Consider the following 12,794-nt stretch of genomic DNA (forward strand, 5'->3'; position numbering starts at 1 on the left):
TGGTCAATAAACTAGAAATTCAATAAAACTAGAAATTAATGACAAAACAGAAAATGAAACATCCCTACTCCTTGGAAATTTTAAAAGGCTTACATGACCTTTGGATCAAAAAGGAAAACAAAGACAAAGTAGAAAATATCTGCAAGACTACAGAAGTGAAAATGACAAACCAGAACCCATGGGATTTAGGTACATTCCTAAGAGGAAAACTCATGATTTTAAATGATCATATTAATTAAAGAATTAGAATAAACAGAATGAATTAAGCACCCATGCAAGAAGTTAGAAATAGAACAAAACAGAATAACATAGAATGAAACAGAAAAACAGAATTAAAAAATAAATCCAGGAGCTGATTATTTGAAAGTAAATTGTTAAGATATTAGCTAAACAAGGAAACAAGAAGAAAGTACAGATATACAAAGTATGGAATAAAAGCAACTAGCTCCAGACACAGAGGAAAGTAAAGTGGTTTTTTTTTTTAAGATTTTATTTATTTATTCATGAGAGATACTTAGAGAGAGACAGAGACAGACAGAGACAGGCAGATGGAGAAGCAGGCTCCATGCAGGACTCGATCCCGGGACTCTGGGATCACACCGTGGGCTGAAGGCAGGAGCCAAACCACTGAACCACCCAGGCATCCCTTAAGTTTCTATTAAGAGAAAATTTTGTTGAGTTTTATCAAATAAGTTGGGAAATCTGGATCAAGGAGTTATTGAAGGATAGTATAATTTCTTTAAAATGGGCTTTAGACAAGTTATAACATTTAAGGAGACCAACTATCACAGGAGAAATAGGGAAAAAGAGCAGAAACCTCCTGTCCAAAATAGCAGCAAGTCCACATGGGGAATTTTTACCAAATCCTTAAGGCCAGTGAATCCAGGGCATAGAAAATGAAGGAAGGTTTTGAATTTCTTGAATGAGCCAGCACAGTCGTGATACCTAATAAATATGCCCCAAAGAAAAGTACACGCCATTCTCACGATGGTCAAGGCAAAAACCCTAACTGCAGTATGCCATGGCATTAGGACAGAGATCGTCAGTCCTAGGGTGAGGCCATTCCCAGAGCCGTGGCCATCAGCCCTCGGTGAGAAGGGGGACATTCTGGCCATAAGACAAACGTGCTTAGGGCTGGAGCACTCACTCAATTGCAGTTTGAAAGGAACCAGTCCTGTCTTGGGAGGATTCGTTTCCAGGGCTGGCTTGGAGAAGACCTAGGTTTGTGGGGGGTCAGCTCCACTTTAGAGGTGAGGATTTCCAAAGCCGGGGTGTCATTCCTACTCCAGATGGCTGGTCCAAACGTACTGAGGCTTAGGTTCAAGGTCACACATAGACCCGATTCGCAGGTTCTCACCGAGCTGCGGAATCCGAAGGCTTCTCAAACGGCATTGCTGCTTCTAGGAGCCTGTGGGCAATGAGGAAGCATTCCAGCCTAGCAGAAGGAGAAAGGGGCGGGTAGGAAAAGTGCACTAGACATATTGGAGACTTTGCTAGAGGCAGGTAACAACTAGGAAGAGATGGTCAGGGCACGAACCAAGGATGTGTACAGCCCTAGGGAGCACGCCCTTCCCAGAGGCAGGAAGATGCGCAGTGACTGGGAAGCGGTGAGACTGGATACTCAGTGGAAGGAACTTTGGTTCAGACACACAGGCAATGGCTCGCCCCAGCAGGAGCGTAAGGTCTCATCGGTCACAATTCTAGAGGCTGGAGGTCTACAATCAAAGTGCATGTTTGGTTCTTGGTGAAAGGGCCCCCTTCCTGGGGTGTAGACGGCTGCTGTCTTGCTCTCTGATGGAGAGAGAGAGCTCTGGTCTCTTTCTCTTCACATAAGCATCCAGATCCCATCTTGGAGGCCCCGTCCTCGTGATGTAACCTCAACCTCACTGCCTCTGAAAGACCCCACCTCCTCCTACCGTCACACTGGGAGTTAGGGCTTCAACACAGGAATTTGGGGACACACAAACATGTAGCCTATGAGTGAGAAAAGAATCACACTGGTCAGGGGCTCTGAAAACCTTTGGACGCCGCCTTTTCAGGAGCCTGAGGGAGAAGTAGGAAGCATGGGCTGGCTCGGCTGCTGCCTGGGGGCCAGGTGCGGGGGCCGAAGCCCCCGGGAGGTTTCCAGCAGGGACACAGGGCCAAGAGTGGCAGGTAGTGAGAGAGGACAAGATTTTAACCTCTTCTCTCTTAGGAACCACGGGGTGGGTGGGGAGGGGCATCCATACTAGAGTCTGAGAAAGTTTCCACCTGAATCACTGTGCGAAATGCTGCATTTTGCGCTTAAAAGGAAAATATGCTAATGATCTACTTTTTTTGTTTTTTGTTTGGTCAAAGTTTCTAGAGTAGTGTCCACTGGTCTTTTGTTACCGCACACATAAACCGGGCCGGGGAGGGGAGGGACTGGCTTTTATTTGGTTAACACTTTTTTTTCTTTTAAGATTTTATTTATTTGTTCACTAGAGACACAGAGGGAGAGGCAGGCTCCCCGTGGGGAGCCCAACGTGGGACTCGATCCCGGGACTCCAGGATCATGCCCTGAGCTGAAGGCAGATGCTCAACCACTGAGCCCCCCAGGAGTCCTGAGAAAACCAAAAGTTATTAAGAAAATCATAAAGGGGGCGCCTGGCTGGCTCAGTCAGTAGGCATGTGACTCTTAATCTCAGGGTCATGAGTTTGAGCCCCACGTTGGGTGTAGAGATTACTTTTAATGACTAAATAAGTAAATAAGGAATAGAAGATAAATTTACAGCACTGTATTTATTGAAAAAAAAAGAACCCACGTGTACGTGGACCCCCGCAGTTCAAATCCGTGTTGTTCGAGATCAGGCGTATTAGCTCTTTTCCAGGGGACCCTTCATGAGGTGAAATGACTTTGTCATGAGCACAGTTAGCAGGTGGCACAGCCAGGAGGGGAGCACACACACCCAACTGCAAAGCGGGTGCTCCGTCTCAGTGGCACCAAGGGGAGAGGGAGGCTCGGCCAAGCTTTCAGGCCCACTCACGATGTGGTTCCTGGAAAACGGGAGGGGAAGTCATTGATGAGACAGGATATGTTCATTGAACACTGAAGAAAGAACATGGCCTTATACCGAGTGCCTCTGATAGTGTCCGGCTCTCCCGCAAGCTGAGTGGGGAAGGGTCCTGAGAACAAAGAGCATGGGCTGGGTCGCTCCACCCCCAATCAAAGCAGGAGTGGGTGTGCAAAAGCCTGGGGCCTGCGGTGTAGACCCTCAGGACCCTCGGAGGGGAATCTGCTGTCTTCCAAGCCTCTATGTGCCACTCCGGTTTGTGGGCCGCGTGTTGCCCAATCACTGCAACACGTATTGACAAGACAGCGTTCTGGTTTAAAGGCCACAGACATAATCCCCTCCCCTGGCTGAGAGTTTTCTAGTTTAATTCCAGGAGGAAATCTTTTTTTCCCTCATTGTCGAGTGTATTAGAAACTTCATTCTTCCTCCCGCTTCCTGTAAAAGGAAGCCAGTGTTACCTTTATTTCACAAACTGAGAATCAGAGGCTTCATGGGATGGAGGAGTACAGCTGGGGCCATGCAGCCAGCAGGCAGGATAAACGAATCGTGGAGATTGGGAAGAGGGACGACACAAGAGGCTTGTGTTAGGGTGGAAGGTAGGGGCAGGGATGTGGTGGCAGTCCAGGCTGGGGAGCAAACGTACCCAGTGACACCTGGTTTTTCTCCAGCAGTGCTCAGCAGGCAGGAGGGCAGAAAGTGGATGGTAGAGGAAACCTGCAGGGCAGGTGTTCTAGAAAGACAGGAGACAAGGGAGATGTTGGGCTGGCAGGGAATGCAGTAGCACATGGGACAAGAGAGATGGGGGAGGCCAAGACATGAGGAAATGGGGTGCTGGGTACACCAGAGGGAAATCAGCTGGTAAAATGGAAGTTTGATTGGAATTTTAATTTGATCAAAAATAATAGCTCCTGGGGGTGCCTGGGTAGTGCAGCTGGTTAAGCACCCCACTCTTGGTTTCTGCTCAGGTCATGATCTCGGGGTTGTGAGATGGAGCCCTGCATGGAGGGGGCTCCACGATGGGCGGGGAGTCTGCTTGAGGATTCTCTCCCTCTCCGCTCCCTCAACTTGAGTGGGTGTGCACGTGGGCTTACGCTCTCCTGCTCTCTCTTTCTCTCTAAAAAACACTAAAATAATAATAATTCCCAGGGACTGGGTGTGTAGTGATCCTTTTGATCTACCACGGAGGGTGGTTTCTGTTGAAGTTTATATACCTCTAAGCAGTTTTGCCCATTTTGTAGAAATTTTTTTGTTTTTTTCCCCCCATACATTTTTTCCCTCAAATCTCCACAGCAATTTCTGCTCTGCAAAATTTGTAACAGCAAAAATATAGAAACAAACTACATAGTCAATAATGAAGACTCAATAAATTCAATTATGTGGGGTGAAAATTTATATGGAAGGATCCCATTTTTGTCTTAAAAATAAGTATATTTGGAGAAAACATCTAAGGGTTATTTGCCAATTTGAATTTCTCCAGATATGCAGGGTCACAGCAGTTTGTTCTTTCTTTCTTTCTTTCTTTCTTTCTTTCTTTCTTTCTTTCTTTCTTTCTTTCCTTTTTCTTTCTTTCTTTCTCTTTCTTTCTTTTCATCTTCCTTTGCCATTTAAAATCTTTAATCAAATTTCATCAAAGATTACCAGCCATATTACATGCCACGATTAGCTTTCTATAAACAACTTTGCTTTCTGTGTACAAATCAATGTGCCAATGAAATAAAATATAAAACCATGGGAGACTCCTAACTCTGGGAAAAGAACAAGGGGTAGTGGAAGGGGAGGTGGGTGGGGGGACGGGGTGACTGGGCGACGGGCACTGAGGGGGCACTTGACAGGATGAACACTGGAGGTTATATTATATGTTGGTAAATCAAACTCCAATAAAAAATATATTTAAAAAATAAAAAATAAAAAGAATGATAGACGCACGCGCGCGCACACACACACACACACACACACACACAAGAACCTACCACTTCAGTTACACTCTCTGCCTTTAATCTACTTCTGCTTTTTCTCTCTGTTTTGTTGTTGGTGGTGGTTTATTTTGTTTCATCCTTACAACTACCTTTAATCTAAACATCTTTTGTGGGAGGATGTTTTTCCAGAGCAAGTGAAGAGAAAATATTCAAACTAGAACATTCAACTCCCCATGGAAAGTCATGCCCATGAATCTGGTTGGCTTGGTGAAGAACAAAGCTGAGGATGAGGGAAATCATTGCAGCTGGATAGAAAAGGTTTAGCCCTTACTTCCTGAAATGTTTGTTCTGCATATTTGGCTCTCAATAAGTGTATGTTGCATTGGATTTCCCTTCAATCAAACAATCTGTATTCTAGGCAAAGAACTATATTAACCTTGTTCCGAACTTTATTCCCAGGTTTCTTTAGCATAGTTAGCTGCAAAGAATGTATTGTAAAGAAGCAAAAATTGGAAAGAGCTGCAGTGTCTCAGGGGCTTGGGCTTAAAAATATCAGAGATCTAGATTTCATCAGATCCATGAACAAAATTTTAAAAAGCAGTCATAACATAAAACAGCAGCTCCCAGTAACTTCTTCACGTTTTATCTTCTTCAGAAGTTGCGTCAATTCAGTTTGCTCCATTCTTGGAAGCTTCATCAAAATTCTCCACAAGATCTGGAACTCCATCCTCCTCCTCCTTGTCTCCAGTAGCAAGTGGTGCTTTTCCATCCATGGATTGTTTGGGCAGAGCTTCAGCGAAACTTCTGAGACCAGTCGGACCATCTGCACCAAGCTGGTTTGAGATACTGGGTAGCATTTCTCAGGGTGGCCTGAGATGGTGGAAGTGTTCTCAGCCAGCGATGCCTCAACGTTAGGGTTGTTACCTTGGGTCACTGTCCCTTGGTTTGTGAACATATTCACCTCTTCAATACCAGAGATACTGTGTAACCCTACCTTCTTTAAGGGGAACTGAAGTTTTTCATCACCCACTGTAGCCAGTTCTGTGAACCACCTTCTTTTGGGGAGCAGCTCCTTTCCCAACACTGAGCACTTGTGCTTGCAGTTTGGCAAGTTTCTCATGTTTCAGGGTAGTTTCTTTCATCTTGGTGGAGAGGAAATGGGATAGGGTGGCGGGGGGTGGGGGGAGGAGGGTTGGAGCTCCGGGTTCTCAGGGTGGACCCGGCTGAGATTAGGTGCACACACGTGGGGATGCAAAATCAGTTCTTTATATTTTTTGCTAGTTTGTATGTTTTCCCAGTAAAAGATTTTACAGGTTTGTAGGACTTTCTGAGTTTAAAAACCATTTAAAAATAGATTTTATATATTTATTTATTTGAGAGAGATAGAGAGATATCGCGCAGGGGGAGAAGCAGAGGAAGAGGGATAAGCAGACTCCTCACTGAGCAGGGAGCCCGAGGTGGGGCTTGATCCCAGGACCCTGAGATCATGACCTGAGCCGAAACCAAGAGTCAGGCGTTTAACAGCCTGGACCACCCAGGCAACCCTAAAAAAGCAATTTTAAATTCATTTTCTACCCACAGTTGTCCATTCTGCTTGTTTGACCAGATTTTCCATAAACTTTTAATTGGGTTGATTAGTTGAAAACTAACTTTTTCAATAAGAAATTTACTATTTATTTATTTATTTGTAAATATTTTATATATTTATTCAAGAGAGACACACAGAGAGAGGCAAAGACACAGGCAGAGGGAGAAGCAGGTTCCCCACAGCGAGCCTGATGGGGGACTCGATCCCGGGACCCTGGAATCATGACCTGAGCTGAGGGCAGATGCTCAACCACTGAGCCACCCAGATGCCCCAAGAAATTTATTTTTTTAAAAAACATAGTTTTTGTGCATGTTTTATAACTTTCATGTGGATTCTTTTTTTTTGATGCTGAGTCTACATATGCATTCATCTAAAACAGTCAATAAAACCATGACCTGTCAGGGTGCCTGGGTGGTTAAATCAGTTTATCTTTCGATTCTTGATTTTGGCTCAGGTCATGATCTCATGGTTGTGGGATCAAACCCCCGTCATGTTCTATGCTCAGCACAGAGTCTGCTTGTCCTTCTCTTCCTCTCCTCCTCTCCTTCTCTCTCCCTCTCTCTAGCTCTAAAATAAATATAAATAAATAAATAAATAAATAAATAAATAAATAAATAAAATCTTTAAAACAACAACAACCCAACTGTGAACTGTTGTTATCAGTTTCCAGCACTGAGTTTCCCACTCTTCAAGCAGCCAGAGCAAGAGCTTGATCTGTGAGCAAATGACTCCGTGGGGGTCTGTTATCTTTTCCATCTTGTCGTTTGGTGCCATCCCCACAGTGCGTGGGCAGGAGCAAGCCTTGCTCCAGAACTTTGATCATGAGTACAGCTTTGACTGACAACCTTAATGTGGTCCTCAATGTGTGATCAGGTCATCAAAACCAGATCAGTGGCTTACGTGGCAGGATCGGGAAATGAATTTATCTGTGATCAGAGGGTTTCGAGGGATTAGTAACCCTTTCAAGTTATGCTCTTCCTCCGTGGAGAAAAGCAGTGCACAGAGGAGTGATGACAGCCCAGCACGGAGGTCAGACATCCACAGAACCATAGAGAGCCAGTCCTGACCTATGCTGGGAATTTTAACATAAATCATCTTTCTTTGATCTTGAAATACTGCTTGAGATGGGTGTTATGATGAACCTCCCAAAGAGGTCAAGTAATGTGCTCAAGTTATACAGTCCTACAGTCAAGTTATACAGTAGGAGCTGGGTGCACTGTGGTGAGAGACCAGGTCTGTAGGACTCTGTTAGCATGCTTTTTATTAGAGCAAGCTGCCTCCCAACCAGGAGGCAATTTAACGAAGAACTGGACAGTGATGCTACACCAGATATGCCTCTGGTACTCTACAGTTGGTTACTCTACAGTTTAATCTCCACATTCCATTGGAACTTTCCCATTCTTCCCACTCTGACAGATGATGCCGTTTATCAAGCACTTTCTACGTAGGAGGCTCTGGGCTGAGTGATTTGCATATATCATCTAAATTTATTCTTCATAAGAGCCCTAGAAGGTTGCTATCATCAACCCCATTTACAGATGAAGAAATGGGAGCTGAGAGAAATTATTTGCCCGAGGTTCTAAATATAGGAACCCAGAGCTCCCTGATTCCAGAATCTGTTCTCTGAAACTCTATGCCTTACTCCACTAATCAAACATGCACAGAGCTCAAACTCACTCCAACATACCGTGTCCATATAGAGAAAAAGATTTTTAAGTCTGAGGTAACATTTTATTTCTAACTCTGCAGTAGGACTTAAAATTCTGGGATGCATCCTTAGATTTTATTAAATCCCATCTTGGAATTTCTGAGCCCAGTTTCTTAGAAACTCATCCAAGATCAGTATTGTGGTTCGGAAACTAGGAACTTTACCTAACTTTGAACATCAAAGCCAAGGCTGAATGAGCCCTCCAGTTTTAAAAGGGAAAGGTGGAGTTGGCACTGCTTTTTGTCTTCTCAGATGTCTACCTAAAGCCGCAGATAGGATCAGAAGTAGAAGCAGAAGCTCCATCTTTAAGAAGATTGTATCTCTCTGACTCTGGACTCTGGGCAAGGGTTGCCAGATGGCAGGGAAAGAAAAACTGCACAGGATAAAGCTCCCTGCTGCCCAGTATGTCAAAAGAACACAGCTCTCGAGAGTAAGTGGCTTACACCAGTGAGTAACCCCAATATTTCTTTGTTTGAACTAGTAGAAATGAAATGCAGGAGCAGCAGAGGAAGTGGGGTGGCTGAGGAAAAGCCCTCTTGGAGGAAGCTTTCTGTAACTGAGGCAGGGTGGAGGGAAGAAACCACAACTGTGACTATCCTTGCAGCCACTGACTGAGAGAAATAAAGTAAAAAAAAAGAACAGGTTCCAACGTGTACTCTCCATGCCTCAGAAGTTCTGCTACTCTGGACCATGACCCCAGGATCTTCCCTACCTGGGCCCCCTGCAAATGCTTTGTTTAAAAAGGACTCGACTCATCGAAATTTCGATGAAAATGGAAAATGTTCCCAGCACAGATCAATATAAAGTTAAACCAAGAAAAAAGGGAAGAAAAAATTACCCACAAGAAATATTGTGATATCACAGGCGAGTCCTGGGACCAAATATATTACCATGAATTTTTAAAGCGTAACAAAGCACTGACCTCTGTAAATAAGAACCCAGAGCAGAGATTTCAGGGAAGATAGGATGGGGAAACGAGATATGAAACCTAGGCTGCTTGTGCTCAGGAAATTAGTGCAAAGGTTTCAGTGGAAATGGGACATCTGATAATAGGCCCAGCTGAAAACACAGCAAGCTGAGAAAAGGTAGCCAACCTGAGTGGATGCTAATGGAGTTGCAATTCTAATGTGCTCTCTGGCGGATGGGAGTGGGACACCAGTGGAAGGGAATGTACTAGTTGCTGTGAGGGAGCAGGTGCTTGAGAAGTTCCAGAAAATAGGAGCTGTAACCACAGAGAGATGGGTGTGTCTAAGCCCATTTGAGCTACCAGCACAAAATACCCTACACTACGTGCCTTACAGAGAACAGGAATTTATTTCCTATAGCTCTGGAGGTTTCTAAGTCCAGGGTCAAGGTGCTGGCAGATTCGGAGTCTGACGGGGCCACTTCCTGGTTCATAGATGGCCATCTTCTCACTGGGTTCTCTCACGCAGAAGGGGTGAGTTTAGCTTTCTGGGGTCTTCTTTATGAGGACACTAATCTCATTCATGAGGGCTCCACCCTTGTGACTCAGTCACCTCCTGAAGGCCCCAACTCCTAATATCATCACCTTTGGGGTTAGGATTCTAACATACGAATTTGGGGGTATGGAGGATACAAATCTCCAGACCATAGCAAATGGCTATTCCTGGGTTCCATTGATATTTTACAAAAAACAAATAAAAGTCCAGAGGCATTTAATAAGCCAAGCTTGAAAGCCAGGGAAATTCCCTACTAGCTTACAAAGGGGCTCTCCTTGTGTTCTGGTGACTAAGAGCGGGCACCTGGCCTCTATTACAGGGCCCCCCATTGCTGTGAGGAAGCCTAGCTGGGCAGCCAGCAAGGGTACTACTCAGTTTGTACAATCAGAAAAAATGAAGGATGATTGACCAGGTGGCTGAGTGAAGTTTATCCTCATAACACTTCATCATCCCTTGCCCAATTGCCAGACCTGAGCCACTTAGCAGACCCAGAACCCATCAACAGATGAGGAGGCTCATTCCTCAGGAAGAAGAGGACGCCTCTGCAAGTACACATAATAATAACTCTCCTGGGGATCCCTGGGTGGCGCAGTGGTTTGGCACCTGCCTTTGGCCCAGGGCGTGATCCTAAGGATCGAATCTCACATCGGGCTCCCGGTGCATGGAGCCTGCTTCTCCCTCTGCCTGTGTCTCTGCCTCTCTCTCTCTCTATCATAAATAAATAAAAATTTAAAAAAATAACTCTCCTGTCCTTCACCCAAGCGACCTGTGGCCCTTTTAAAGCAACTGTACTAAAGAAAGAGAAATAACAACAACAACAACAAAAAAATACAATGTGACAATTGCTGTTGACGTGGATACCTGGATACCTGAAGGGTTACTATGGCTCCCTTGTGCAAGCTGGGGTATAAGAGAACAGACAATAAATGGAGTCCTGGCCAAAGTCCTCCTACATGGACCCACCTAGTGACACATTTTCCCAGTTTCTGAATGTGCAATTGACATTGACGTACTTCAGAACTGGCACAGTCTCCACCTTGGTTCCTTGGCCTATGCATAAGGGCAAGTATAGTGGGAAAGGTGGAAAGAAGTTTCTGAAGCTCCCTCCTCTGGGGTCAAGATAGAATATAATACCATGCCCCAGAGAATGGGAAGGACAGCAAAGATGAGTGCCACGTTTAAGGATCTAAAGCAGGAGTTGATGAATATTTTAGGCTTTGCAGGCCATACGGTCTCTATCTAGCACAACCATTTGTCTTTGCTATAGAAGCACAAAGCAGCTTGGAAAATATGTCAACGAAATAATGTTTCTGAGTTTGAATAATGATTTACTTATAGACACTGAAACTTGAGTATTATATAATTTCCATGTGTCATAAAATATTATTTTGATTTTTTCCCCCAGCCATTTAGAAATGTAAAACCATTCTTCTTCCTCTCTCTCTGCTATTTGCACTCTCTCTCTCTAAAAATAAATAAATAAAATCTTTTAAAAAAATAAATAAAAAATAAAAACCATTCTTTTAGCTTGCAGGCTGTACAAAACAGGTGGTAGGTCAGATTTTGCCCATAGGCCAAAATTTGGGGACCGCTGATCTAAATGATGCAGGGCAGTGGTCCTCATCATATTTCTATTAAATTCACCAGTCCGACTTCTGAAAACATCATACAGAGCCTGAAGAATAATAGTAAACTACCGTAAAGTCAACCGCATATAAGTTCCAGTTGCTGCTACCACAGTAAATATGGGATTTTTGCCAGAGCAGATTAAGGTGGCCTCAGGTACATAGCATGTGGCATTATGATTCGGCCAATGGGTTCTTTTCCATTCCAATAAGAACTAGTTATAGGAGACAACAATCTACATTCACAGTTTTGCCCTAGGGCCATGTTAACTCTCCTGCTTTCTGTTATAATTCATGGAGCGATCTGGATGGTTGAGACATCCTGCAGAACATCACATGGATATTTTGCTCATCAGGCCAGATGAGCAAGAAATGGCTAGCTTGCTGGAAGCCTTTGTAAGACACATGAGCCACAGAGAGTGGGAGATAAACCCTAAAAATATTCTGGGGCATTCTGTAGGTTTGGATGAATGTATAAGAACATCTATCTACCATTATGGTATCATACAGAGTGGGTTCACTGCCCTAAGGATCCTCTGTACCCTGCCGGTTTCATCCTGTTCCCCACCCCAACACCTGGCAACCACTGATGGTCCATTCGTTGCGCCTTTTCCAGAATGTTGTATTCCCAGAATCATACAGGATGGAGCCTTTTCATATTGGCCTTTTTCATTTAGTAATATGCATGTATAGGTTCTTCTATGTCTCTTCATGACTTATTAGCTCATTTCTTTTTAGTGCTGAATAATATATTCCATCGTCTGGATGCACTGCAGTTTGTCCATCTACCTACTGGAGAACATTTTTTGGTGGCTTCTAAGTTTTGGTGATTATGAATGAAGCTGCTATAAATATATTTTGTGTGCAGGTATTTGTGTGCACTTAGCTTTTCAACTCTTGTGGGTAATACCAAGGAATGCAATTGCTGGTTTGTATGACAAAAGTATATCTACATTTGTAAGTGTGAGTTTTGGCAGGTTATGTCTTCCAAGGACGCGGTCCATTTTATCTAGGCTATAAAATTTGTGGGCATAGATTTTTTAATAGTACTCCTTTATCATCTGTTTAATGTTCATGTTGGTAGTCGTGTCTCCTTTCATTTCTGATATTAATATTTTTTGTCTTCTCTCTTTCTTAGTCTGGTTAGAGGCTTATTGATTTTATTGATCTTTTCAAAGAACTGTCTTTTGGTTTCACTGATTTCCTGTTTTCAACTTCATTGATTTCTGCTCTAATTCTTATCATTTTTTTTCCTTCTGCTTATGTTAGCCTTAAGTCGCTCTTCTTTCTCGAGCGAAACTCTTACGTTTCGAAGGACTGCTTTCTTTGCATTTGCATCCCACAAATTTTGATAGGTTGTGTTTTCATTTTTACTTGGTTCAAAATATTTTGAAATTCCTCCTTTCAGCTATGTGCTATTTAGAAGTGTGTGGTTTAATCTCCACATATTTTGGGGAATTTCCAG

At 43.7% G+C, this 12,794-nt stretch overlaps 1 pseudogene; it reads right to left on the reverse strand.

Annotated features, from left to right (window-relative positions):
• Positions 1–5,395: 5,395 nt before the first annotated feature.
• LOC121496528 lies at positions 5,396–6,096 on the reverse strand (annotated as a pseudogene).
• Between the last annotated feature and the right edge of the window lie 6,698 nt (positions 6,097–12,794).

This window comes from Vulpes lagopus, chromosome 8 (genome assembly GCF_018345385.1).
Source record: "Vulpes lagopus strain Blue_001 chromosome 8, ASM1834538v1, whole genome shotgun sequence".
Lineage (NCBI taxonomy): Eukaryota > Metazoa > Chordata > Mammalia > Carnivora > Canidae > Vulpes > Vulpes lagopus.